Here is a 26,569-nt window from a genome sequence, read left to right on the forward strand (position 1 = left end):
AATGCTAGACTGCGTTGTGGTAACACATAAGTACCTCACGCAGGTTGGGTGATTTCTTATCTACATCCCAATTCAAAGAGTATTCCACTAACGATCATCATCATCCCGTCGCGCGGAGGGAGATTGCAGGCAGGCAATGGAGGAGCCCTTGTGCTAGTTCTTTATTCGTGTTGCTTGAAGAGAGAGTGTACCGCAATGACACAACTACAAAAGAAAGACAGATAGAGACACGTCAATCATTCTGATTCCTTTGGTTCCGGGTTTGACCTTCGGTTTGGTTTCTTTGGTTAGGAGTTTCAGTGGTCTCAGTGTTTGAGTCTTTCCTCGTGGTTGCGATCTTGCACTGCCTTGTCTTTAAACGGGGTACTGCCATGACATTCTCTAGTCCGCCTTTTTTTTCCTTTAAGTGAAGCTCCGGTGTCTTTACACACCAGCGAAAAACTGTGAAGCCTCACAGCGCCCTAAATAAGTTGAACTTAACATAACAGCGTTTGTAGAGCCCGGTGGTCCAAGGATTCTCCCTATTTAGGCCCGGGACCTCCTCTTAACGCAAAAGAAAAGAAGAAAAGAACTATAATAATAAAATAAAAAAATATGAATAGTCGGAAATATTCTGCCAGCATTGTTTTAAGCAAGCGCCAACTGGTTCCCAAGATATGCCGTCCTGCACTATTCCGGCAGGCCGACGCACCGCGTAGGATTCGCCGCACTGCACGGCGTTGCTGAGGCGGAGTACAACTCCGACGGCGCTGGAAAGTGGAGAGAGAGGTCCGAGCGCTGCGAGAAACGTGGCGGTAGTAGGAAATCCTGTACTTCCGCTGTGCTTTGGCCTCAACGGGTTGTGACTAACTGTCCTCGTCTTTGAAGACGCCCTTCCAGGAAAATAAATGCGATTCGCGGCGTCGTCATTTCCTCGTGGAGATGGTATGGGTTAGGGGCTGTAGCGACCGCCACGGAAGCTGTGGTGCGGAGTGTGCTACAACAAGACTAAAGTCGGGGGACATAAACCCTACGAGAGGAGGTTGCAAAAGCAACGAATAGGTTGAGAGAGGCCGCGTAATAAATGTTTTATTCGAAGAGACTGGGTTCGGGCAACGTGTCCGCTAGAGATGGCGGGATCCACAGGGTTAGGTTTTTCAATGTGTATTCTTTACGGAACGTTGCGCAGACCGTGCGCGAAAGAAAAAAAAAAGCAACCGTACAGACATGTGGGAAAGTAGCTTACTTGGAAACTGAATTTAGAGGCATTATGTGTGCTGTGCGTGGCCAACAATACCGCAGGGATGAAGCCGGATTACTAGCTTGCTGCCGATAAGGGTGACAGAAATATTTGCTTCGCAGTCTACCACTCTCGGAGTTTACGAGACGCCAAACTTTACGTTGATAGGTGGTTTCCAAATCCACAGCCCAGCGACGGTTCTCTGGATATTGGAAAGAGATCTCGAAGGCTAAGTCTTTTGCTGACTGCATGAGTCGGAAGCAATGGGAGAGCCGGAAACACGTCATAGCCGTCGTGTTTTGGACACCACTATTTACCAAGCGCGAACGTTGCACGCTAGCGCAGTGGTTAGGGGCGTGCCACTCCGAAATGCGAATCGTGGCAGCGTTATGAGTTCGAATCCCAGTGGCGGCTTTTTGTTAACGTTCGTATCCTAGCTAGACGGTTGGTCCGTCATATATACCACGTAAAAGTTTACCCCCTTATGCAGAGCACGCTTGAAGAAAGGATAAAACTGTCATATATAGTTTCTGCCCTTTTAGAGGAAGTCTACGTGGTTCGGCGGACAATAATAGCAATAAACATTGCCACGATAAGTTCGCTAATCACGTAAAATTTGCTCATTCGCGTCTTAATTGCTGACTTTAGTGCACACGTTGTTTTAGCGAAATGGAAGCAGAGCAGTAGTGAAGTGATGTCTGCTTGGTAGAGATCTTAAGCATACAGCACCCCTTTCGAGATATTCTTTCCACAACATCTACTAAAATGAGCATCCTAGTTCAAGTTAAGGTTGTCTCGAGGTGTTCGAGGCAGACTTTTTACTCTCGGATACACCCACGGGGATGTTGGCGCCATCGCCCAGGACTGCGTGACTGATTCCAAGCGATTGCCCAGGTAAATTTGCTTGCTTTATTATTTTTTTTTCGTATTTTGCTCTTTTGTTTTTCTCCAGCTCTTTCGAATTCATCCCACGTGATTCATTTTCTTGCAACTATAATAGTGCATTTATCCCTTTAGAAGCTTGGCAAGCTAAATATATTTGCTATGGCTATTATATCCACGCGAGTCTTGGCCAAACCCCTAGAGAGGGGTTTAACCGTGAGTTGAAAGAAAAAAAAAACAATAAAATAAGCAGGCAAACAAACGAGCAAACAAAGTAACAAATCCGGTTGACATGTTTCATTCGGTTGGAGTGTTCCGGTCTGGAGCGATAGATGTCACTAGGCGTCCCGGTTTAGCACTGGGAAGAGAGAGCTCACTGCGAGGAACGATGTAGATTTGCGAGGTCGATATTCACGGGGGGGGGGGGGGGGGGGGGGGGAGGTGCATTAAGCTCTCCATTTGGCGTCGCTGACAAGAAGAAGGCGGCGCGGTTTGCCAAACAGGGCGTCATTACCGTAGGTGGCGATACAGCATCCGATAAGACCGCACATTTCTTCGAGCGCAGTGAGATAAGTACGCACGCCCGAACGCAGATCCAATCCATTTCACGCTTCCCGCTATCGCCAATCTCCTCAACTCTTGTTTCGCAAGATCGATTCGGCGTACGCGTTTAATGCCTAAAACGCGTTTCCCCACAGGAGCATTCAAGGCAGGTCCGTCGAGAGTGCTTCGAGGTTAAGCAGCTAAGTTTTGGTTGCACAGTGCAGAGAGCCTACCAGGCAGAATATCTGGGGTGACATTCATCGCGCAGTATGGGAGATCAAACAAAAGTATGAATCAAGTCGACTACCGTTAATTTTATCCTTATGATCACTATGATCACAAATCGTTATGGTCACTGCCGGACAGGTTGCTTCCGTCACCGTCGTCGCCTAAAGAAGCCAGTGGTGATTGAAATAAGCATGGAGATGTGCAAGAATCGCAGGAAACAAATTAGGACATATCTGTACGAGGCTCGAACCGGCTCCCTCAGAACAAAAGCAGACCGCAGCAGAGAGAGAGAGAGAGAGAGAGAGCAAGGAGAGGAAAGCCAGGGAGGTCAACGAAACGAGCGCCCGATTTGCTACTCTATACTGGGGTAAGGGAAAGGGGAATAGAAAAGGGAGAGAGTAAGCACTGAGTGCATGTGGTAGGAGTCGCAGGGACACTACAAGCGGTTTCTTAAAGCGGCGCACAGTAAGTAGTGTACTGGTGCACGAATCACTTTTTGTGATTGTAACGGCTGTGGTGGCCACGGTCCGAGTATCTTTGGCTCAGAGAACGGCCTCGAGTCCAGTCGGTTTAAAGTTGTCCTGAGAGAGAGGCGTTGTACGTCGTAGCGAGGACAGACACACAATAGGAGCTCGATGGTTGCCTCGCACCTACAGGAGTCGCAGATCGGGCTATCGGCCATTCCCGCATACGTTAGAAGTAGGCGTTCGTGAACGCCACTCCCAGCCACAAGCGGCACGGTAAGGTTGTTTCACCGCAGGAACGGGTAGGCGGCAGTTGTAATCGTAGCAAGGGGTCCAGCTTATGCAATCGGCAACTGAAGGCACTTGAACTCCAGAAAACTTGTGGCTGTGTGCGTGCAAGCAGACGAAGCTATCTGGCAGCGTCCGTCTTTGCCAAATGTATTGAACGCGCCTAGGTGTATTCGCGGGCAGACCGGGCAGCCCTGTCAGCAAAGTCGTTGCCGATGGTGCCACATTCAGCAGGAATTCACTGAAATAATATATGGTGCCCTGTTTCCAAAGCATGCCGGTGTACTTCCCTGATGTCGAATATCATCTGCTCGTACGTTCTCTGATGTAAGATGGACTTGATACTGTGAAAAGCTGCTTTAGAGTCACAAAATATGAGAAAAAAAGTCACCAGCTGTTCGGTGACGTAGGTAACAGCGGCATGAAGGGCTGCAAGTTGTTCCGGTTAAGTAGGTCACAGTTACATTCAAAGTCTCACACACGACTACATCTACGGCGTAAGAACCGCAGCAAACATTCGCAACAAGATGAGGTATGTGTCTGCTCCAGCAAAAATCCGGCCACCACTCGGCGCATTCTAATGGGATGCGAAACCCGCAGGCGACCTTAGGTAACGTACACCTTCCAGAAGCGCTTAAATTTTAAATCGGAAAACATGACGAAACCAAGTGTACGCACAAACACCCGCCATTCGATCGTAAGGCGAGCGCACCATTCTGCCTTCCGCTGCTGGTATGTGTAAGTCGCTGAAAACTTATGAACTAAAAGGGCTATTACGTTGTCCAAATAAAACAAAATATGCATAGACGTGCCAGCCACTTAGATTCACTTATTTATCTGACGTCAAACGGTTCCACGTGTTGTTTGAAACAACTGAGAGTGTGTCACCGGCTTCGGAATGAAACCTGAAAGTCCAGCCACATTTTATGGGCGGTCCTGGTGCCAGTATATATGCTCCACCGAGATGCTTTATTGAGTCAGAAACATGACAAGCCGCTGCTTCAAATTGTTTTCTAAATGAAGAGCGGAGGGCAAAACACACTGTTCTTGGTTTTATTCATAAGCGGAAAGCCTGGAACACTTGCAATGCATTTATAGTGCCGTTTTTAGTGCAATCACCGTACACTATGCTCGCGCCTTAGGACAAGGCGTAATGAGCCCCGAAAGCGCTTACATGCATGTCCTCTTAAGCAGAGAGCAAAACTTCGTGCCCTTCACCCAGTCACCACCTGCAATATCCCTGAAATAGAGGTTTTGTGTGCCCCACAGGTGTCATGCACATCCATTTTAAGTACGGAGGCAATGGAGGCTGCTGAGGCAAGCAATGGGCTCGTCACCACGTGAGCCAGCACGGCGGCGCCCAGGGGATCGCTGAGAAAACGGCCTACTTCAGGATACTTCTGAGCAGCTTTGTACACACCACATCGTGATGAATACACTGGCCTGAAGGGAACGGACAGTACAAGCTAAATCTATCTATAGTCGGGGACAACGAAGGAGGTTTTTGTTTATCTTTTCAAATCACTTTAGTGGCACCTTAAGAGGAAGCTTTAGCTCCGATCCAACTCCGATGCCGCCCGTTCAAATACATGTAACACGCAAAAACGCTTTTCTCAGATAACCAGAGGCCTATTTGAGATAGAATGTAAAATTCTAGTGACTGTTGCAATTGGGATTTTCATCTGAGGCCCGAATTCTTAAAAAGGGGCTTTCAAAAATTGGTAATATTGAAAAAGAGTGGGAGCTAGAGCTTTACAAATTTGTAGCTGTGCACTAAGAACAGAGATCGCAGTCCTGTGAACTGCATCCGTTAGAGCATGCAAAGCGAACAAATTTGATTTATCAATATACATTTTACGTGATTTTTCTACATCGTTTGCAAGGGTTTTGCAAACGTCCTACTCACATATTAGTGGTCTGTTTGAAAGCCCTGTATAATGCATCAATTTTTTCCGGTTTAGATCTACTACTAGATACAATTTACATAATTGCGATATCGTTTCGCATTACTGAGTTAGCGTTATAAACTGCATAGTTTCGTTTTCGGAAAATTTGCGATTTTCAACAATTTTTATAAAAATGTTGACGGCCTAAATAAGAAATTCGCTAACAACAGTCACTAGATTTTAACTTTTTCCTTTAAACGCAACGAGCCTCATCAAATTTGGTGCGGTGTTTGCTGATAAAACGATTTCTCTATCCCCATGTATTTATAGAGGAGCCCCCCGAGCTAAAGCCTTCTCTAAAAAATAAAATCTTATATGTACGCTATGCAATTCACACATAATTTACAAAGATCTGCCAGCAAATCGGGATTACTCATTTCCGTGGCGTCAGACGATTTTGCGTGTTAAAAAGGGCTGTTTTCAGCATACAGACCTGTCTTTGCGCCACTGGTTCGAGGCAGAAACCTTAACGTCTGAGCAAATCTTGTGGACGATCCCGATATCACAAATAAGCCAAAGGTGCACACAAACAAGCTCCGCCCACAAACAGTGGGCGGAGCTTGTTTGTGATACTTAGATTCTCCATTGAGTTATAATTCTTTCTTCGGGGCTGTTTTCCGTCCATCTCACCTCGTGGCTCATCGAGGTGCAACGCCGCCGCTGCCGGCGTCCGCCATCGCGCCAGCGTTGAGCTCGGCCTGGTATCTACCTGCCAGGTCACTTGTTCCTGCTGCGCAGCCAGCAGTTGCATCGCAGCACGCGTCATGCCGACCTCTTTCCTCCGCGTATTGTTAGAACTCAACGGTGACCAGAAAACCGAGTGCTTGTGGCAGTGCCAGTTGCGTGAGCTTCGTGGCCGTTGTTCCGGGAGAAGACCGACTCCTGGAAACACTGTTCACTCGCCGGAAAACTTGGACCTACCAGAACACATTCACAACGTTTTGGCGTTGGGACCTAAGTTCCCGGTGGAGTCTAGTAAACTACCGGAAGAGATGCTTTCAATTGTGAGGCAGATTTCCAAGTTCGTGGCGGAAGAGGATGTTTCGCGCGTTATTTCCGAAGGTGTAGGGGCCATATCCCGCGCTAGACAGGCACTTCCGAAGGTTTCGTTGAGACGTGTAGCTAACTATCTGCGTGACAATTCGATTTGCGTGTTACCGGCAGATAAAGAAGGCGGGTGCTGTGTACTCTCAGAAGGGAATTTTCACGCAAAAGCTGGTCTGGCAATTTCCGCGGTTTTTAACCGTCAGCACACAGTGTCCTTAAGCAAGGTAAAAGCTAAGGCTAAGAAACTGTGCAGGGAATGCAACTTGGACAAAGTGTTGAGAAACATTGCCAGCAGCAAACGAGATCACCTGGAGGTGTTCTTTAGCGCGAAAACGCACAAACCTGACGTCCCGTTGAGGGTTATTGTTTCAGAAAAGGACACGTGGCAGAAGTCTGTCGCACTGTTTCTGCAGGCCAAGCTAGCCATTTTACCCGTGAATGACCCGTTGTTAATACGCAACTCCGATGAAGTAATTGAATTTTTAAAGGACAACTCTGATCGAGGCTTTCATGTCTTCTCTGTCGATGTCAAGGACCTCTACTATTCTATTCCTCACAATGACCTGATGTCAGCTATTTCGCAGACAATTGATGAATTTGGCGTCACCCGTTTTCAAAGTAGTGCTGGGCTGTCCAGTGATCACTTTTTAGAACTTTTGAGCTTTTATTTGTCATCTACGTTCATTACTTGGAATGACACCATCTATTTGCAGAAAAACGGAGTATGCATTGGTTCCTGCATTGCCCCGCTCCTCAGTGATTTATTTTTAGCACGCCTAGACGTCGCCATGTCAGTCAACCTTCATCAGACTAACATTTTTAAAATATTTCGTTACGTGGACGATTTTTTGTTTTGTGTTCAGTGTTCCCCGGCTGACCTTGAGACTGAGGTTGCCTCGGTTATGCCAATAATCGAAGAATGCCTTGCGCCCCTCGACGTTACCTACGAACTCCCACAGGATCATAAGATCCGGTTTTTGGATTTGCGCTTATCTTGTTCTGATAGGCATACGTGTTGGTACTATGAACCTCGTGCTAACAAACCACTTCTTCCGTTCCATTCCGCCAATTCTAAGTTGGTGAAGAGAGGCATTGCTAACCTTTGCCTTAATAATGCTCTGAAAAAGTCGTGCCACCATAGTGTTTCGTCTAGCTTTGCCTCTCAGTGCGAACGGCTTTCGCAGGCTGGTTATCCCGTGTCCCTACAAGTGTCAATAGCAGAACGAATTCTTAGACAGTGTAGAAAAGACAACCAGCACGCAGATAATCCTGTAACTACTCGGGGTAGGACTAGCGTCATCCCTTATATTCACACCGTCTCACATAATCTTAAGAAAATCGCCCAGCGAGCGAACGTTCGTGTAGTATTTTCTGCCCCCAATAAGCTCATGAGGATTTGCAAACTCACTAATTCGAATAAGGTAGCTCCTCTTTCCTGCGACAAGAACCACAAAAATAAGTTTGTTAATTGCGCACATTGTGTTGTTTATTCTTTTCCACTCAAGTGCGGAAAACGTTACGTTGGACAAACTGGCCGATGCCTGAATGACAGGCTGCGCGAGCATGGTTACAATGCCAAGAATTGTATCACAGCTGGGGGGTTTCTCGCGCAGCACTGCAAAACGTGTGGTTGCGAACCTATCTTAGAGGAATGCGTCATTCTTGGTCGCAGTCGTAATCAGCTCACAAGAGAAATCATCGAAGCAAAGGCTATCATTGGTCTGGGCCATGCATGTGTTAGCTCACCCTCATTATCATTATCAAGAAGTGAATTGGCGTATCTCCGACTGCAGCCACAGGCTGTATGAATGTGTTGCCACCTGGTTGCTATCGGTTTTCTTGCTTGGTTTTCTTTGTTGATGTCACATGGTTTGCGAATGTATAAGTAGTCTTGTGTCACGAAATAAACCTCAGTTGGATGTTAGCGCTCACCCTGTTTTCCGCTCCCTTTGATTACCCCTACCTCTGTCCTTTTTTGCTCGTCCTGAGCGGCGCTACTAGCCTTAAACAGTTCAACGGTAGGAGCTCAAACGCAACACTAAACCTTCCTATCGCTGTCAATGCTCCGCCTTTGGGCGAAGCTGGAAGTTTTTTTCCAACGTGCAGTTGAACCTGCTACAAGGACGCATGGGTAGGTTCTCGGTGTCAGGGCAAACTTGACCCGGGACCAACTTCACTGCTCTTGTCTTTAACGTTCATTCCCATTAGGGCTGTAGGGGAAACGTCCCAGTACGCTGAAGCTTTATTGATACCACTGTTTGTAATGCTTAAAGACTTAAAAACAGTTCCGGCAGGCTACATTCATTGGTAAATGAGTATAGAGCACTATTTGTGAGAACTTCCTTATCAACGTCAAAACTGAGTCTTTCCTTTTTTACTACTACACACGTTGACAAGCTGAGAAAAAAAAAAAAAAAACGCAGAGAGCCTGCCTTCAGCTCCAAAAGAGAGCCGTGTCTCTGGAGTCCGTTCAGGGCTCTATGACATTGCTCTGAGCATGTGTTGGTGGGCTAGTTGGTTAAGCATGATTACAAAGACGGCGCCGAATAAAACAACACACGAAGAAGGCGGACACGAGACAGCACGTAGGCGCTACGTGCTGTTGCGCCTACGTGCTGTCTCGTGTCCCCCTTCTTCGTGTGTTGTTTCATTCGGCGCCTTCTTGGTAATCAGACATTGCTCTACTAATGTAAATAAGGGCTAACCGGAAAATGAAAGCTTGTCGGTTCGCGCTAATATATTAGCTATGATTGAGCAATGATATCAAGATCACACATAAAATTTGCCCTACGTCCAGGTTCCATCCATAACCAGTGACAAAAAGAGCAATCTGCACGGAAAAAAGAAGTTACTTGAAAGACGCGAGATCATTTGACGTCAGGCAAATAAGCGTACCTAATTGGCTACCGCAACTCGTAGATTATGTTCGAGTCGGACAACGTGCACAAATTGTTGTAATTCTCAGGTTGCCACCGACTAGTGCGCCTACAACCACTATTACAACTGCCACCCCCACTGCTACAGCTGGCTGTTTATGGCGAACGCAATGTTCTAGGCATGAGGCATTGCAGGAAAGCTGCTTTGCCATGCGTGAAGAGGGCCTACGCTACAAATACTACCAACCTCAGGTTGTCTGCAGGGGAAGCTCGGTTTACCAAAATATCTCCCTTATATTTAGATACTGCGTGTGTGAGTGGTTCTTAAAGCGAAGAGAAGAGAAAAGTACAGCGCCGTAACTGCCTCTCCTGCGAGAGACACCTCAACAGCACTTTAAGGGAATGGGTGAGGGATCGATAGTAAGTAATAAGTGGCAGAGATAGAGAATAGGATAGGTCCGCTATAATAGGAGGAACGAGTGATCCTTTGTACTACGTCGACATGCGGTCATTCCGACTCACGTGCTCTCTCCGAGGCGGAGAGGAGCAACTCTCCAATCGCACACTCTAAGCCCGCACTTTAGTTTGCTCTCCAAATCTCCCGCGACGTGGTGCCTCCTCGCGGCCACCCGGAGAACCAGTCACACCGCGCCGGCGGCGCCAGTGCGAAAGCAGCTCTCCAACGCCGAGGTTCAGAAGCTGCGCGCGTACCGGGGAACGAAGCATCATCCTCCGGAGGAAGTGAAACGGATTTCTCTACTTCTTCATTTTTTTTCTCTCTCTCCCTCTTTCACTGCTTCTCCTTTCCCACCAACGAGAGCACGCGCCGGTGTTCATCCTCCTCGCTAGCGGTGCCAGCCCAGCCGGTTTCACCGAGAGATCCAGCAACCGCCGGCAAAGAAGAAGGAAAAAAAAAAGCAAGAAAGAAAAAGAAAAACATCCCCCGCGAGGGGCCCACTCCAGACTCGCAGGAAGCGACGACACCCACCGAGGCGAGCCCTCCCGACACGACGAGACCGGCCGAGAGAGCTGCATCACGCCGGGCGTGGATAGTCGCCGTCGCGCCCTGATATCCCGGCGTGTGCGCGCTTGCTTGCCTACCCACCTACCTACGCTCGTGCGGATAACCGGCGTCGCACGCTGAACCGAATCGGTCCTCCGTCGTGGTGCTTGTGCTTCCCCGCTGACATCGCGACACTTGTGCGCGCCGTGAGGAGTGTCAAAAACCACCCCCAAGACAGGGCGAGCGGCGCGGGAGAAGGCCGTTTGTTGCCGATTGTCGGCGCTGCTTCGAGAGAATCGACGTTGTTTGTTCGCGAAGAACAACGAGTGTGTGTTCGGTGTTGTGCGTGGTTCCGGCCTGAAGGGAGCTCTCCCGTACCGGGTTCCCTCTGCCACCCGAGTTGCGTGTCGAATCGCACGTGTCTTTGCGGCCGCGTTTGGAAAGCTCTCAAGTTCGCTCGCGCGCGTTCGCGCGCGCTCCGCCGTCTCCGCTGCCAAGGACGCTGTGGGCGCGTTCCGCTCACGGGAAGCGCGGGACACCGCGGCGACGGAAGGATGCTGTCGTCGTGAGCGACACGCAGGTGAGTCCGTGTTGTCGGTGCTACGGTGCAGACCATAAGGATTGCATCGCAGTGTGTGATTTGTGATCGAAAATCGGGAGTTATCTGGAATCATCAATTCTGTCAGCTGTTAAAGGTCGCCGCTTGATTCTCTTGACATTTAACTCTTGCACGTTCTCGAGAGCGAAATTACAGGCTCTGGAACATCGCCATGTGCATGCGCAAAGACGCCTAATACTACAATTCCTGATATTCTAGTTGGCATCGGCATTAAGAGGAATGGAGTTGGGCAGGCCATGTAACGCGTAAGACATATATATATAACTGGTGGTCCATTAGAATTACAGAATGGGTGCTAAGGGAAGGGAGCTGCCGTTGAGGACTGCAGATAATTTAGTGGGGCGATCAAATTAGGAAATCTGGCGGCAGAGCTTGGAAACACCTAGCGCACGACAGGGGTAAATGGAGATCTCCGGGGGAGGCCGCCGTCGTCCTGAAGTGGACATAAAGGTAGGCTGACCATGACGTCTACAACGCGTGATATTATCTACCTGAGGCTAGGGCATTCAGCTCTATCGACTGTCATTGCGCGCGCGATTTCAAGGTGCGGACTGCGTTGTGACATGCACGTTATTGTCACCAATCAGCAGCTCTTTGTTAGATAATCCCGCGCATTTGCGGCACGGTGTATGACGGCAGATACAACCATCGAATGCTGTGACATGCCATGGCGGGAAACTAAACACCAGAAACAGTTTAGTCTGCACAGTAGCCATTGTGCCGATAGACAGCGAACGTTAAGCCTGAGCCAACTGCCACAGTGTCTAACAAAGTATTGGCACGTTCTCCCTGAAGTGCGAATTGTGTCTAGCGCCGCTTAGACCAGACATCGCAAGACAATCTAGAAACACAGCTGCGATAACACTAGTTACGGGAGCCCCTACCACTTGGCTGACGATTGCCCCCATACGAGTCTACTGCAGGCTAACCTACTATGAAACTTACGAATGAATAAAGAAAAACTTTTCTCAAAGCTTGTCTCTGCACAAAAACTTAATGATGGTAGTTAGTGTATTGGGCCTTTTGTTCGAAGTGACTACAGGATAAAGAATAAGCTAATGGCCTCTAATACATCCTTCTTGTAGCTATTGATATTTGATGTAGCCCGCGATGCCGCCGCGGCAACTGCACTAGACGTCTAGCGCTTGCCGTCTGCGCCTTTGTACAACAGGCTTAAAAAATCTCGCTGCGCCATAGCATGCGGCATTCTGCTCCTTCAAGCGGCATCTATAAGTCACTAGTCGTAAAGCTCATTAAGATAGCCTGGTTTGCGCCCCCTGTAGAGCGCAACGACTGGTGCACGCGTGGCAGCTTTATTTAACCTAGCTATATTACGAGCTAAAAGAAAGCCCTTCCAACGAAGCAGGCGGTTCACTTCTTGGTTACCTTTATGTTACCAGCTGAAACACTTCACATCTGTCACGAACATCTTTTAATGGACACTAAAGAGAAGAATTGCTTTAGCTGTATTAGTACGTTACCCTTGTACGATAAATAGCACCAACAAAAAAGCCACTCTTATCGTGAGAACAGTGTGTGCCAGAAAACGGGCAAATACGAGAGACGGGCGGCGATGCCGCCTTGAAGTTGTCATGGCATGGGCGCGTTCGCGTACGTGTCGCGACCAATCAACTTCTAAGATACCGAAACCAAAACCGATTCATAAAGAAGAACTGTATAAGCGTTATTTAGCGCGCTCTGATACTTATCAGCATTTTTTTTTTCTCTCGGGTTTTGAGGTTTTCGGCCTTCGTGAGACGCCAAAGAAAGTCCAAGAAACATATGTCGGTACATCTCTACGACTTTAAACGCTCCCTGATGCCACGCTCTATGCGTGACGTATAGGGACACGTAATCGCGCGATAACGTTTCACATTGGTTCGATCCAACTATGGCTCACCCTCATATCCGTTTAAATGCGCCTTAACTCGAAGACAATCCTCGACGACCTAGATGACGCCTGGGGACGTATTCTGGGACGCTCACTTTCGGCGATACTATCGCCGCAGCCACCATGCAGGCGCGCGCTGATTGGCTGGTTGAACGAAACCGGACCAGACGATTGGTTGGTTGAGCACGTCGTCACGCGAAGGAGATAGTATCGCCGAAAGTCAACGTCAGAGAATACGTCCCCTTATCTGAACGCGCCAAAGGAAATGCCACGAGCGTCTTGCGCACGTTCACGCGCCCACTGTGTCATGTGGATCAAGTCGGGCGTGGCCTTCAACTTAAGGCGCCATTTCTGAATGCCGGGATTACGTCCCCAATCTCGTACAACTGCGAAGCTGAGCAAAGTACACCATGCACGCACGCTGCCCACGCAGTGTAACGGCAGTGCAGAGCGTCTCTTACGCAAGGGGAAAAGGCTGGCACAGCTGCAGAGGATTTCACTTGCGAACAAAGTCTTCCGACACAACTTATCACGGAAGCCGCTGGCTTATACCCAAGAAGAGCGCGATCTGTCGAGAGGGAGATCGTGTTCGGGGGGTGGGAGGAGTGGGGAGGGAGGATTTACCAGGCTGCTCATTTCACCCACGCTAATCCCGCGAAACGGCGGCCCGCGGCGAATTACGCAAAGCACGCGCCCTGCAGAGCGCGTGGTTACGGCGCATCGCGAGCTTTCCCCGCGCTTACGCGGCGAGGAGAGCTCGACAAGACTTGGGTGTCTGGTCTCGCGGATTACGCCGCAATGACGTATGCCCCGACATTGAGCCGACTCGGCACTTGGCCTTCGCATACCATGCGAAATGGTAACGGATCTCGTTTTCCTCGGTGCCTAAGAAATTTTGAGATGGCCAGGGAGGGAAAACGCGGTCTCAGATGGGCTTGAATGTTTAAACCACAGGTGCTTGACAAAGGGCTGGTGGACCAGCCCTTTGTCAAAGTCTGGTCCACCAGACGAAACGTTACTAAAATAGACTGTACAAATCCCCCAACGTACGTCGTATATACTCTCTCTGACTTCGTCGGCGATGTTTCCCAGTCTTTCCGCATGCGTCGTCCGTACTTCTCCCACTCTTAGCGGCCACATCGGTGATTAGAGAGCTACGTGCAAGAAGACAGATTCACGTGCTGAAGTAACTTCCCCCCTTTTTCCTGTCCTTCTAAGTTATCTTACGACCCGAATAGTTTCCTCCACTTAACGTAGTAGCCAGCCTTCAGCTGCCTCGCATACGGCTCTCTCTCTCTCTCTTTCTCTCTGTTCTTTGTCTTCTTTCGCAGCAATTAAACCCTGATTCGAGAACAACTAACCTACGCCCGAGCGCCACTTTAAGCTTCCCTATTCTCTTCTTCGGTAAGCTAGCACTCTCCAACTTCTTTTTATTATTATTAATTCGTTCAACGGCAGTGCCACAACCGTTTTCTGTTCATTTTTCGTCTGCTTGACAGCTTCGTAAAACGTCGTCTGCTTAAACACTTCCGGCACTGTTCTTGAAAAGTAAATCTGCTTCTTTTTTTTTCTTTTTCGACGGTCATTACGAATTTAGTTCGCTCCCAACCAGGGCTCGTTCCGTCGGCTTTTATCTCTAGCGTGCGCGCGGTTCATTTGTGAACGCTAACAATATCGTCAAACAAAGGAGCCTAGCTAACAGATTCATTTGTTTCTCTCTCTCTCTCTCTCTCTTGCTTTCTTTTTTTTTTTTTTTTTTACTTGAGACATGCCGTTCTTGCGCCCTTAAGGAATATATTCCGCGAAAGCAATCAAGCTGCAATCGGCAGTTAAAAATGCGGTCGTTTTCGGAAAGCTGTTGGGGAAGACAGCGCGAGCCGCTTTTGAGAAAGCTTAAACCTTTATTGAAGTTTGTTGCTTTGTTGCTTTCTTTTTCTTTTTTCTTCGTATATAACACACTGCCAGCATTCGGTATTGCTCCCAGAAGACTCCCGTGAAAGAAAGAAGACTTCGGAAACGATTTAACTTTCGTAATTAGTCCACGAGCGTAAATTTGTTTGCACGTTTTTCGCAGTATTCCGTCGTCAGGGATTCAAAACGAGTCTGCAGTTTTCTCGGGAAGAAATCTCTCGCGCGCGTTCTGTGCGTATTTTCCCCAAGCTCTTCAGCTGAGTAGCACTACGAAATTAGAGAGAAAGGACGAATTTGATTTCGGAATTCCAGCGTTTATCTTTAATGAGAAGAATCGGATCTCCTTTTAATAGAAGAAAATCACAGCATTGTTTGTAGCGCGCCAGCTGCAGTCAGAGTTCAATTAAAGAGGCGAAAAAAAAAACGTTCCCAATCAACTCAAAGGAACAGATTACCCAGTGGAAGCTTCGACTGTATTTGTTTCGCTGAGGAATGTTTATTATTAGAGAGGAAAGAATATGCAGATGCGAAGCACCTGTTGGAATCTATGTGAAAACGAGGTATAGCGACACGATCAATCAAGTGCTATAAACTACTCGTACAATGCGTAGAAATGTCTTGTAATTGTATGCTGCGGGCCATCTGCTGCAATGTTTATGTCGATGAACCGCGCATGTCGAAACCTTAATGTCACGCAGTGTTCGCGTCTACGTACCACATCGTTCGCAAGCTATGGCGAAACGCAGCCAACGCTAATGCAGCCGTTTATATTGACACGGAGTGGTTTCGTCGCGAGGACGAAGGCAAAGTCCGGCGTTCTTCGAGGAAAGATGGGGAGGAGAGGTGCTGCACGCGGAGAGGCATATACGACGCGAAAGACAAGTAGTAAGATCGGCCATTATTCGCCTATACTTCGTTGCTGCGTCTTTAGTCCAATGAAAACTGCAGCGCGTGAGTGCGTGCTCTAGTGCGCATGCGCTTTCGCGCGCGGTGCGCGACTTATTGGCGCATGCGCCAAATTGTCTCAAACTGCTAGCTGGCGTTGGTGTACGAGAGAAGTATGGGTGTGATCGTGGCATAATTGTTAGTGCATCGGACAGTTGTGCACGTTTTCACCGTTTGCGTCGTTGTGCTGTCACGGTAACGACGCGCATGCGCGTCCCGCGCGTCGAGTATCAGAATAGAGAGTTTTAGCGTGTAGCTTATTCGGGTATAAGCGCAAGCGGACTGGGCGTTCTACCGGATGAGTGGAAGCGCAAACGTCAACGGCCTGCACGCTGCTGCCACCTGGTGGCGCAGAGCTCAAACCAGTCAAACACAGTTAATATTTCAGCAACCCAGTGTACTTTACTTTGTTACTGGTGTAAATTTTCGGCAGCGGCACCATTACGCTGCTCTCTCTAAAGTGTACGAGAGGCCCCGCGAGCCACGAGAAAAGCACACTAATATCCTTCGTATAATGACCAGCTTTCTGCCTATCCTACAATGAAGTGTTTTCTCTCTCTCTCTCTTTCTCGTCATGCTTGGGCGTGTGCTGAAGAGTGGGACGGGTTACCCGACGAACCGCGCGCAACGTTGCCAGTTTTGAAGTCTCGTGCTAACTTACGAGCCACGAATCGCGCGTGACTGCGAGTACTAGTTGCGTGTGCATTTTTACAGCGTCGCTATTCTACTTCGTGCGCGAACCGAGCCTGTTCCCACGTTTGACGACCACGTGTGCGTCCCGTGAGCGCCACCGTTGAGAGTTTCTACACAAAGCTTCCTTCGGATGGTCTTTATACGTAGTACGTCCTCTTCCGTCGGTAACGTTTTTCTTGGTGCGGTTTAATAACCCCTTCTCAGAAAGAGCACGTGGAAATCTCGCTTTGCCGATGGCGACGGCGTTCGTTAAGCGCTGCGGGGAAAAAATCCCGTAAACGACGTGAAAATAGCGCGCGGTTGCGCTGAGTCATTCCCTGGGTCGCGTTTCGAACGAGCATGGAGCAACGCAAAAAATGGGAGTAAGTCTGCCTTACTCTGATAAGTTGGTGATGGCGTACATTGGCAGAAAGACGAAAGCAGAAGGGGCACAATGCATGCCCACTCTTCAGAAAGGAGGGGACAGCAACACAGAAATGGAAGATAGGAAGGAGGGTAGGAATTAGGCAAGCTTAATTCGCCTGTGTGAACCAGTAGAAGAAGAAGCAACCATGAGAGCAGCACTTTGGCGTAACTCAGCTCCTCGTTTTATGTAACTCTGAGAGACCGCCGGTTTCATGTGCGACCCATTACACGAGCTATCCAGCTTCCGCGTAATTTCGATATAAGCTACACTAGTACCGACCGTGTGTGCTTATATATATATATATATATATATATATATATATATATATATATATATATATATATATATATATATATATATATATATATATATATATATACATTGCGTGTTTCTACGTAGACTGCCCATATTTAAAGAAAAGACAGAAAAAAGTTTACCTGTGGCGTGCAAGCAGCACAGCACCACTCCAGTCGCTTAGCTGGATAACTCAGAGGCGGGGGCATTATTTGCATGCGAAATATAGATGTATAATTGACACGTTGCTAATATTCACTAATTAATTTTTCAACTAATAATCTTATGGCACACAATGTAATTCACGAATTTGTAGCTGGTGAGACTGCAAGGCATATCCTCTCGGAAGAAATTCTACGGATGAAACCGTTTTCGAGATATGCACCATCAAACTTGCGGTAAAAAGGAATTTTCGTTCCACACACTTCTTTTTAAAAAAACGCCGTTTTACGCATTGAAGCGCAAAAGTAACTGGACCGCCAATGTATCTCACTGCAAAGTTCGGAAATTGATACCTCGAAATTGGTGCCATCCTGACATTTCTTTTCAAGTGGATCTGCCTTCCGAAACTCCGCTGCTGCAATGTGCAGATTACAATATGTGCTATAAAGTTATAAGATTCTGTGGCTTTAATGCATAAAAGAGCGTTTTCATTAATAACGTATACTCGGAACGCCAGTACATTTGGTCGGACACTTCGAAAAAAAAAAAACTATTTCGGAACTGGCGCATTCCTGAGAATTCGTTCTAAGTGGGTACGCCCCGCCAATTCGCCGGCTATATTTCGTAGATTGAAATCCGGTGCCATAATGTAAGCAAGTAAAAAGTTAATTAGCCTAATTATGTTAAATAATCAATTAAACTTCTTTCTTTACTTCTCGGAGGAGTAATGGCCGCCTCATCGAGTAATTTGGATCAACGCCCTACGTCGGGGGTGGTTGGGAAGAAAAAGCGTCGCTATAAGAAAAAAAGAAAAACCCTTGCCGCACTGACGAAGTTGTCGTTTAAATTTAGTGCTTGCTGTGCAAAAACCTTACGCGAAGAGAACGGCGCGCATCGTTCAGTCTAGCGAGGAGACAGAGCTTGCTTTCCAAAGGCGACCTCGCGCTCCGCCGCTTGCATCCGCGCTTCGCGCCGAATCGATATCCCGAGTGAAGCGACGTCGACGGCTGTTTGTCCTCTTTGTTGCTTCAGGCGGGACGGTTCACAACTTCGAGCATCCCCTTCTTCCCGATTTTTAGTCTGCGTCGCTTCATCCGCGGCATTCACTATAGCAGCGAGAAAACGTAATTGAGTTTAAGCACAGTGATGATATTGTGCCTAAGAGTTCCTTCCTTGTTCTTTTTTTATTTCTCTTTCCTCTCTTGTATTCCAAAGGCAGGGGGCGGGCAAGGCAGGCGGTTCTGTCTTACTTGATGTGGGAGTACCGTGTTCTGGCACTCTTCTGACCGCGCATTGAAATCTACCTGGGACATGTTTCAACAATGTGTTGGTCGATTGATTGACCTGATTAACGCAGTTTAACGTCCCAAAGGAACAGCCCCGGCGTCTCCTTCCATAACCGGTGCTGGAGACGCCGCATGTGGGCGGTGCGGCGAATTCGTCGACCATCTGGGGTTTCAGGATACACATAAATGTGATCGGCGGAAAGACAGCGGAATCTAGCACAGTGCAAACGGGTGAAACTTGTATTCTATAGTAGAGATTTTAGAGGAAGAAATACAGTTTAATTGGCAGGTGATGCAGTGTGTAGAGCAGACAAGCACCTTCTGTAGCATAGTTACAACGACAGAATTGGTTCACTCTGTCGCTCGCTCGCTCGCTTGCTCCCTCAAACTCACTCACACACTCGCTCGCTCCACTCACTCACTCACTCACTCTGTGTGAGCTTGCTTGCGTGCGCTGAGAACTGCCGCCAGCATACTACAAAACAAAAAAAAATAGTTCCGGAGAAGCGACGAAACCGCGCTTCAAGCGGGCGGTCGAAGGCTGGTGAAGCGGTGGAGGGAAGTAATTTTATTACTGGCATCCCGGGTCACGTCGACGGCGTCTCCCGCGGGCAGCTCTCGCCCCGCTGCCGTGCCATCTCCGCCTACTTCTTCCTTCCTTCCTTCCTTCCCTCAGCAGAGGGCTTTCTTCTTCGAGCCACACAGTGCCGGCCCCCCTCCTTCTCCGAGCACTGTCCCTCCCCTCCCACTACCCGTCTCTCTTGGGACGGCAGCAGTTAGGGTCATTAGTTCCACGAGGATGCTTCTCGGGGCTGTTCCTTTTGTCTCCGGCACGGCGGCGCCGAGCAGAGAGATGCTTCTGTTTCTTTCACGGGCCCTAGAAGCCGGCCAGCCAGCCGGCGAAGACAGGCAGGCGCAGGGCAGCGTTCTTCGGACCCGAGAGAAGGCGCTGAAGACGAAAGGGGTGGGCGGAGGGAGAAGGGTGGGCGGCAGTGGACGCTGAAGCGGCCCAGCGGACGCGCTGCTTGCTCTTGCGTTGACGCGCTCTCGCGTATGGTCTGCTTCTCCGGGAAGGTTTTGGAGCGGGGCGGAGGGCATCCCGCGATCCGACGATGAGTTCGTCTCTTCGGTCGGTCTGTTTGGGGGGAGGGGGGGGGGGTGCTGGCGCGCGTGCTTGCGCCATCGAGTCTTCCGCTCCAAGAGAAGCGCTATCGAGCAGCCTCTGCTCTCTTCCTGCAGTAAACGTTCGCATCGAGCGGGTGGCAAGGAGGTGAACTGGTCTGACGCTCTCCGGCGTGGTCTCTAACGCGAGCGTGTAGTAGTGCTGTTTTTTTTTTCTCTCTGTTGCTTTTGTTTTGTTTTCCTTTAAGCGGTGTTTTCGTCCACTCCGCCGTCGTCGCTTCGGTTTTCCTGCAGTCGTCAGCATCTTGTCGGAGGAAAGTAGCAGCTTCCCGGAGACCTTTTTCGTATCTGCCGTCCCTCATACTGTATTTCACTTTATGGATAAGTTTGCGCATTGCCAAATGTTTTTTTTTTTTTTTTTTTTTTTTGAGGAGGGAGGGGTTAGCAGACGTTGTAGTATTCACATATAGTTTTCTGGCATCAGGCGCGCCGATGCAGCCATTTTTTCTACGCTCTTGGGGCCTAGTCAAGCGCTCTGGTCAGATTTTTCGTTTTCTCATCTACAGACCAGACGCCCTGTCAAGAGTTTGCCTAAGTAAAACTATGATTACATAATTTGTTAATTAAATTGCTAGTAGCATGGTGTTCTTATAAGGACAGGATGCTTTCATGACTTCTTCCAACCGCGCACGCACCAGGAAACCAGCCACACTCTGTGACAACTGATTTATTTTCTTTTGTCATGCCAAGGGCAGATCAGTGGGGCGCATTGAAGTCGTGTGCCCCAAAGTCTCTACTCGAGTCACAGCCTTGCATAGATAAGAAAAAAATTATGATAACAAAGTTCACGTAAAAAATATAAAACTAAGCCAACACATGCATAGACGGCTCAAGCTCTGAAAGTCAGAACACAATATTCATGCGCCATAGGCGCCTGTACCGAAATCAAGGAGCGGTGCTGAAAAGTGCCACAAGAGGACCCTGATGCGCTCTTCTGTGTTGCTAAAGTTGATACAACAAAAACCCTGCGGCCTGGCGCAAAATCCAAGCGCTGTTTTGTTATCGGCAGAGATGGGTGAGAGCTTCTGTCGTTCCTCAGGAACTCAAGAGTATCCCCAAGAGAAACGCAGTCCCCATTTAGGTAAGCAAGGCACGGAAGCGTCGAAAGGATTGAAACACGACGTGTGGGGCAGAAGGAGAAAGTTCCAAATATAGCAAGTTCGCTTGTTCTCGCCCAACAGGAAGAGGAGGACTCAAAAAAAGGTTACAAGTAACAACAGCCGCTGAACACATGAAGAAGAAGAAGAAGAAGAAGAAGAAGAAGAAGAAGAAGGAGGAGGAGGAGGAGGAGGCTTTCTGGGTACTACAGCATCGAAGACCATTGAGACGTGGCAGCACTCACATTCCCGGGGCTTCCGGCACGACCCCCAAGAGTCGCCATTTCGGGGAGGAAAGGGAAAAATAAGAGGCTTCGCTGCGTACGTAACGTCCGAAAAGGACAAACGAACGCATGAACATGCGAAACGTTAAACACTGCCTGCTTTCTGCGAACTGCGCTTTCGTTCCATTTTTTCTTTATCTTTGTACTTCTTGTTCCCAGATCCTGCCGTCGATGGCCAACTCTGCAGCTTAGCGACGTTTCGTCGCTAAGCGCCATTCGTTTCTCACAGCCGCTCAAGAGATGCTAGGAACAGATGAGGAGGACGAGGGTAGAGAGACTAAGCGATGTAGGTATAAGCGGGCAGGGGAAAATGGTTCGGCAAGCACATGCTCGGGGGCCCCCCGAAACTGCCGCTGTTACTTCTGCATCAACGACTTGTGTATGTCTTTCTTTCACTCGAGCAGCGGCGAGTTCGCGCACTGCCCGGTGGTTTGGGGCACAAGTCCACGTCGCCCTTCGGAGGGAAGGGGGGGAGATTAGTACGTCGTCGACGGCGGCCGATGCCATTTAGCGGGTCAATAGTACGCAGCGCGTAGTCGGCGCGCGTTAGCGGCACGCGGGCGTGGGCTCGCAGGAAGCCGCGGTCCCCGCGTTTCGGCGAATGCTGCCTCCTTGCTTGTGCGGTGACGTAATTCGACCGAACCAATGCAATCACAGAGGAGGACGCGACGGCCGCTGTGTTGGCCCGAGCGGGAGCGCGTTTTGGAAAGCGCGTCCACACTAAAACAAAAAGGATGCAGATATAGAAGTGGAAGGTCGGGAAGTGGGGGCCGGGGCAGGTCGATAGGCGCGTCGAAGAATTTGGCGGAAGGAAATGCAAAGGACGGCACTCGGCGATGCATGGAGGGAGGAGGTAAACGAAAGGAGAGAGATGAGAGAGGGAGAGAGTGCGGCCGAATCGCTTAAAGAACCCAACGCCGAGGAAGACATCGGCGAGCAGTGCGCGCGGCAGGAATTCGGTCGTCGTCGTTCTGAGGTCTGCCGCCGAGAGTAATTGCGTTGTCCCCCTACGGGACCCCCCCCCCCCCTTTCCACCAAACGGCTCTCTCCATCCGCACGAAGTTCTCGCGAGCTGATGAGATGGAGACCGCTTGGCGGCGTGAGCGAGAAGCTTTCCTTTCGCAATGTTTTCCCCACTACGATCGACACATTTCCCGCCACACACCGCGAGCTTTGAACGTTCGATGACTCTGCCGAGACAGCGGGCGACGAGACGACGAATGGTGGCAAAGGGTTGGAGGGGGTCACCCGTTGCTTGTTGTTGCGAGAATGGAGAGGCAGCGGTGGCAAAATCCCGAATTGGGGACGGCCCGGAAGAGCTCTGGACGTCGCAACTCCTGTCGCGTCGCTTTCGACTTTCAGGAAATGGGTGTCTCTCCGAAGGGGCCTGGTGCGCGGCGATGACGCAACCAGCGCGTACAGATAACTATACCGTCGACACTCTGCACACGCTTCTCGTTACCGCTGGCTATCGTTAGGCTTCCTAATTGATGGATTATTGAATCGTGGTGCAGCTTTATTATTAATACATTCCGAATGCAAACGCGCGCTCGCACGTGTGTGCATGATATGTGTGCGTGCGTGCGCGTGCTTTAGAGGCGCCAACCTTTTTCATTTAGAGAATACATGTAGAGAATACAGTGACATTATCGCTATCGAGTGTCCGTGACTGGCGATATTTTTATAAGGAGCAGTTTGCATAGTTGTGCGCGTAATTAACCAAGTTACGGTTATTAGCTTTCTGATTGGCTAAAGCAAATGAGCAGTACGGGGCCCGTCCTCGATACTGTGTTATAGCTGAGCGATGAAATTTTTAAAAGAAAGAGCTTCTTGCGAGAGCTACGCGACCAAATATCTGAAGCCCGTGTCAGGCCACACGGCCTTGAGCTTCTGCTTCCACTCTGTTGTAAACAGGGGAAATAGATCTAAATCCAATCCGAATCTAACGTTCACTGAAAGCGTAATTGACTCGGAAAAACAGCGCGCAAGACGTCGACCCGAGCGCCTCCTGCATGCCTGTCGCCATGTTGCCACCGATACTGTCGCGATTAATGAACAACAAACGCCGACAATAACATGGGCCCCCTATTCACTGTCTCGCGGCCGGCCCGTTCTCGGTCTTTCTTTTTTTTTATTCGTTCTTCACTACTTCAGCAGTACGCAATTCAGAGATTTGACAGCCGTAAGGCGCGGATACAGTTCAGGCGTTCCCAGCGTGCCAGGCAGCGGCCGGCGAAATCGAACACGTTGCGCATCAGCTGCATGCCGCAGGACATTCGGCCAAGCGTGCGGCGAGCGAGTGATTTATCGTTTGACGGAGCCGCAAACACGGCGAAATCTCTTCAGTGCAGCCGAACTACACAGGCCACCATGATGCCGGCCAGCCAAGATCGCGCGCGATGCACTCTGATCTAGCGGCTCCGGCGTGAGGTAGGGTCATATGCCTATAGGTATAGGTCCTATATGCGTCGCTGGCCATGCTCAACACTGTAAAAGAATTTACACCCTTAAAAGAGAAAAAATGGGTGTAAATGTGTCTATAACTCACACCTATAGGGTGTGATTTATACAACGGACACCCTCGGGGTGTGAGTTATAGACACATATACACCCTTTCTCTCTTTTAAGGGTGTAGATTATTCAGCCAGGTGGGCTCTCTGTATTCGCGCCTGTAGCCGCGCACGCGGACCGACGTAAACTTGTCACGGCGCACAAGGGATGGACAACGCAATGACGGTGCAGATTATAGCGCGCCACCGGCATCAAGACATCGCGCTGCCAATGAGAGAGAAGACAACGAAGGCGATCGGCAAGCCCTCGCAAAAAAATCATGCATGGCTTTCACGAGCTGTATTCCGCTTAGTATTATACTGAGGGAAGAACTTGAAGGAGCATAACTGTACAAGAAACGGAGGTATGCGTAGCGCAAACTATACCAACTGGTTTAATACAATACAATCATGAATGTCCACCAATTAGCCCCGTTCACTGCTTTACTAATCATGCGCTACACTGAACTGCATTGAAACACATCTGTCGAGCGCTACAAAGCATTAAACAAGAACGTAGAACGTTACTATAGGACCCCGCAGAAATGCAGGAGAATTTTTATAATAACTTTTTTAAGGCGCTATTTTTTTTTTTTTTTTTCGAGTCAGTAAGGCTCTCAGCGAGCCTTTGACTGTGAAATATTTGGCCGCGTGGGTCTCGGAAGAGGTTGCGTAATGAAAATGTTCATCGCTCGGCTAGATTATGTCGTGGAGTGGTTGCAGGCAGCTTCTTTACTTTAACCACTAAAGACAAATAATTGGAATAGATCATTAACGTAAAGCCGGTAACAATGCTGATAAGTGCGCCGATTACTCCTTATCTTGAGCCTGCCAATCCAGGCACTTGTACGAATCGTAGCAATTACGTCACCGTGCTTCACATTCCTTTAATGGTGCATATTCGATTCTGATAAAAACGGTTTATTGCAAAAGGAACCCAAATGAAAAAAAAAAATGAGAACGTTACTCGACGACTTGAGGGGACCTTCGTGACCCCTTTTGGCAAGGCCGCGAACGGAGCAACAACAGAACAAAAAAAAATTTTTTTGTATGAAAATAAATAAATGAACGAGGCGAAAAATGCGCTCAGTAATCATTGGAGTTTGTGCCACTTACACGTACTGAACCAAAACAAGGTGCATTAGGAAGAACACTGCACGACGAAGTCTGTTCATAATAGACTTGTATTCACCGTAATGGGCGGATATTTATTCGATGAGTAATCTCATCGGGCGCGGTGGATTTCGTTGTTTACGACGCCTGTCTATTTCTTAAGTGAACCTTGGTAACTCAAGGAGGGGGAGGAGGAAAAAACTTTATTTAAGGCCAACACTAAGGTCCAGTAAAGCAGAGCGCTTGCTCCGCTAATGCCCGTTGTTGATCCGCCGAGTTCGAGTGAAGCCAAGGGCTCCAGGAAGGAGGGGAAGGGTAAGGAAAACAAGGAACGGTAATGGCAGTGTTACATGTGTACAGAAAGTGTTCTGTATCTGCCCTTATCTCATGACAGTTGGGGCAGTGAGCTGTGCTACGCCAACCGAAGTTGTAGAGCAGTAGTGGCGTGAGAAGAGTGTTCGTTTGAACTTTGCGAAGCACAAAGGAAGCCGGGACGTCCAGACAAGCAATTTATGACTCCGCGACGGGAGGCGCTTTAGGCGAATAGGGGAGGTGATTTTCAGTTGCAACAATAAAACGACACAGCGAACTCTCTTTCGAGCTCTGAACGTTCCAAGGCCTTAAATGTTACACATGGCACTTGATCCTATACCAAATCAAATCATGCGCACACCGCCGCACGACCCTGCAACCTATAACGGAACGGATGGTCTGAACATACCCTGTCCCGAGCTGACGACGTCAAATAAGAGTTGAATTTCAATACAACGCCATGAGATGGAGATCTCTTGAAGGCAACATGAGACGGCAACTTTAATTTTAGCGAGCAATCTTTTTTAATTTATTAGTAAATAAATGAAACGTGTAGACAGTTCCTTTTCTCCTATGGACTCTGTCCCCTGATTCTGCCGCTTCACAGCAGGCCTTCTTACTTCACAGCTACATTCAGGTATCAGCAGAGCCACTTAGACAGTTACAGTGCGGTAATAAGCGAATTTCCTTTCCTTCATTTTATGCAAGAAGTAAACAACAACAACAAATCTACTACTACTACTACTACTACTACTACTACTACTACTACTACTACTACTACTACTACTACTATTACTACTACTACTACAATGTTTAAGAGCATTAATGCATTATAGAAACATGCTGAATTTTGGCACACAGGTCATACTTAAAGTTCAGCATGGCAAAAGCGCCTATATCAGAAAGGGAGGCCCATATTTCCGATTTAACACCGGTAATTTACCTCGTTCTCGCCCTTAATAATAATAATAATAATAATAATAATAATAATAATAATAATGATGATGATGATGATGATGATGATGATGATGATGATGATGTCTGCGGACATCACCCATTCCTGCTGCTCTAAATTCATTTAGCCAGCAAGAACTCGCAGCGAACACTGCCCCGTCTCTTGAAAAACGAATATATAATTTCACGATACACATAACGTTGCGCTTGTCCGTTACAATGATTGCTTTCTGCGGCCCCCGAAATACCAACACGGATGTCGTCACTCTGAGAGTGCGCAGCACTCAGGACTCCGTTTTCAGAAATAGGGGGGACTCAATATGTTTCAGGGAATTATCGTATTGGTGCACAAAAAAAAAAAACGAAACGTACATA

General features: G+C 48.6%; 1 long non-coding RNA gene across 1 annotated transcript in view; it reads left to right on the plus strand.

Moving 5' to 3' along the window:
• The first annotated feature begins 10,178 nt into the window (after positions 1 to 10,178).
• Positions 10,179 to 26,569, plus strand: part of LOC142560253 (uncharacterized) — a 96,035-nt gene continuing 79,644 nt past the window's right edge. The window contains exon 1 of the long non-coding RNA XR_012823328.1: positions 10,179 to 11,076. This is a non-coding gene — a long non-coding RNA (uncharacterized LOC142560253). The remainder of the gene's footprint in view (positions 11,077 to 26,569) is intronic.

Source organism: Dermacentor variabilis, chromosome 10 (assembly GCF_050947875.1).
Source record: "Dermacentor variabilis isolate Ectoservices chromosome 10, ASM5094787v1, whole genome shotgun sequence".
Lineage (NCBI taxonomy): Eukaryota > Metazoa > Arthropoda > Arachnida > Ixodida > Ixodidae > Dermacentor > Dermacentor variabilis.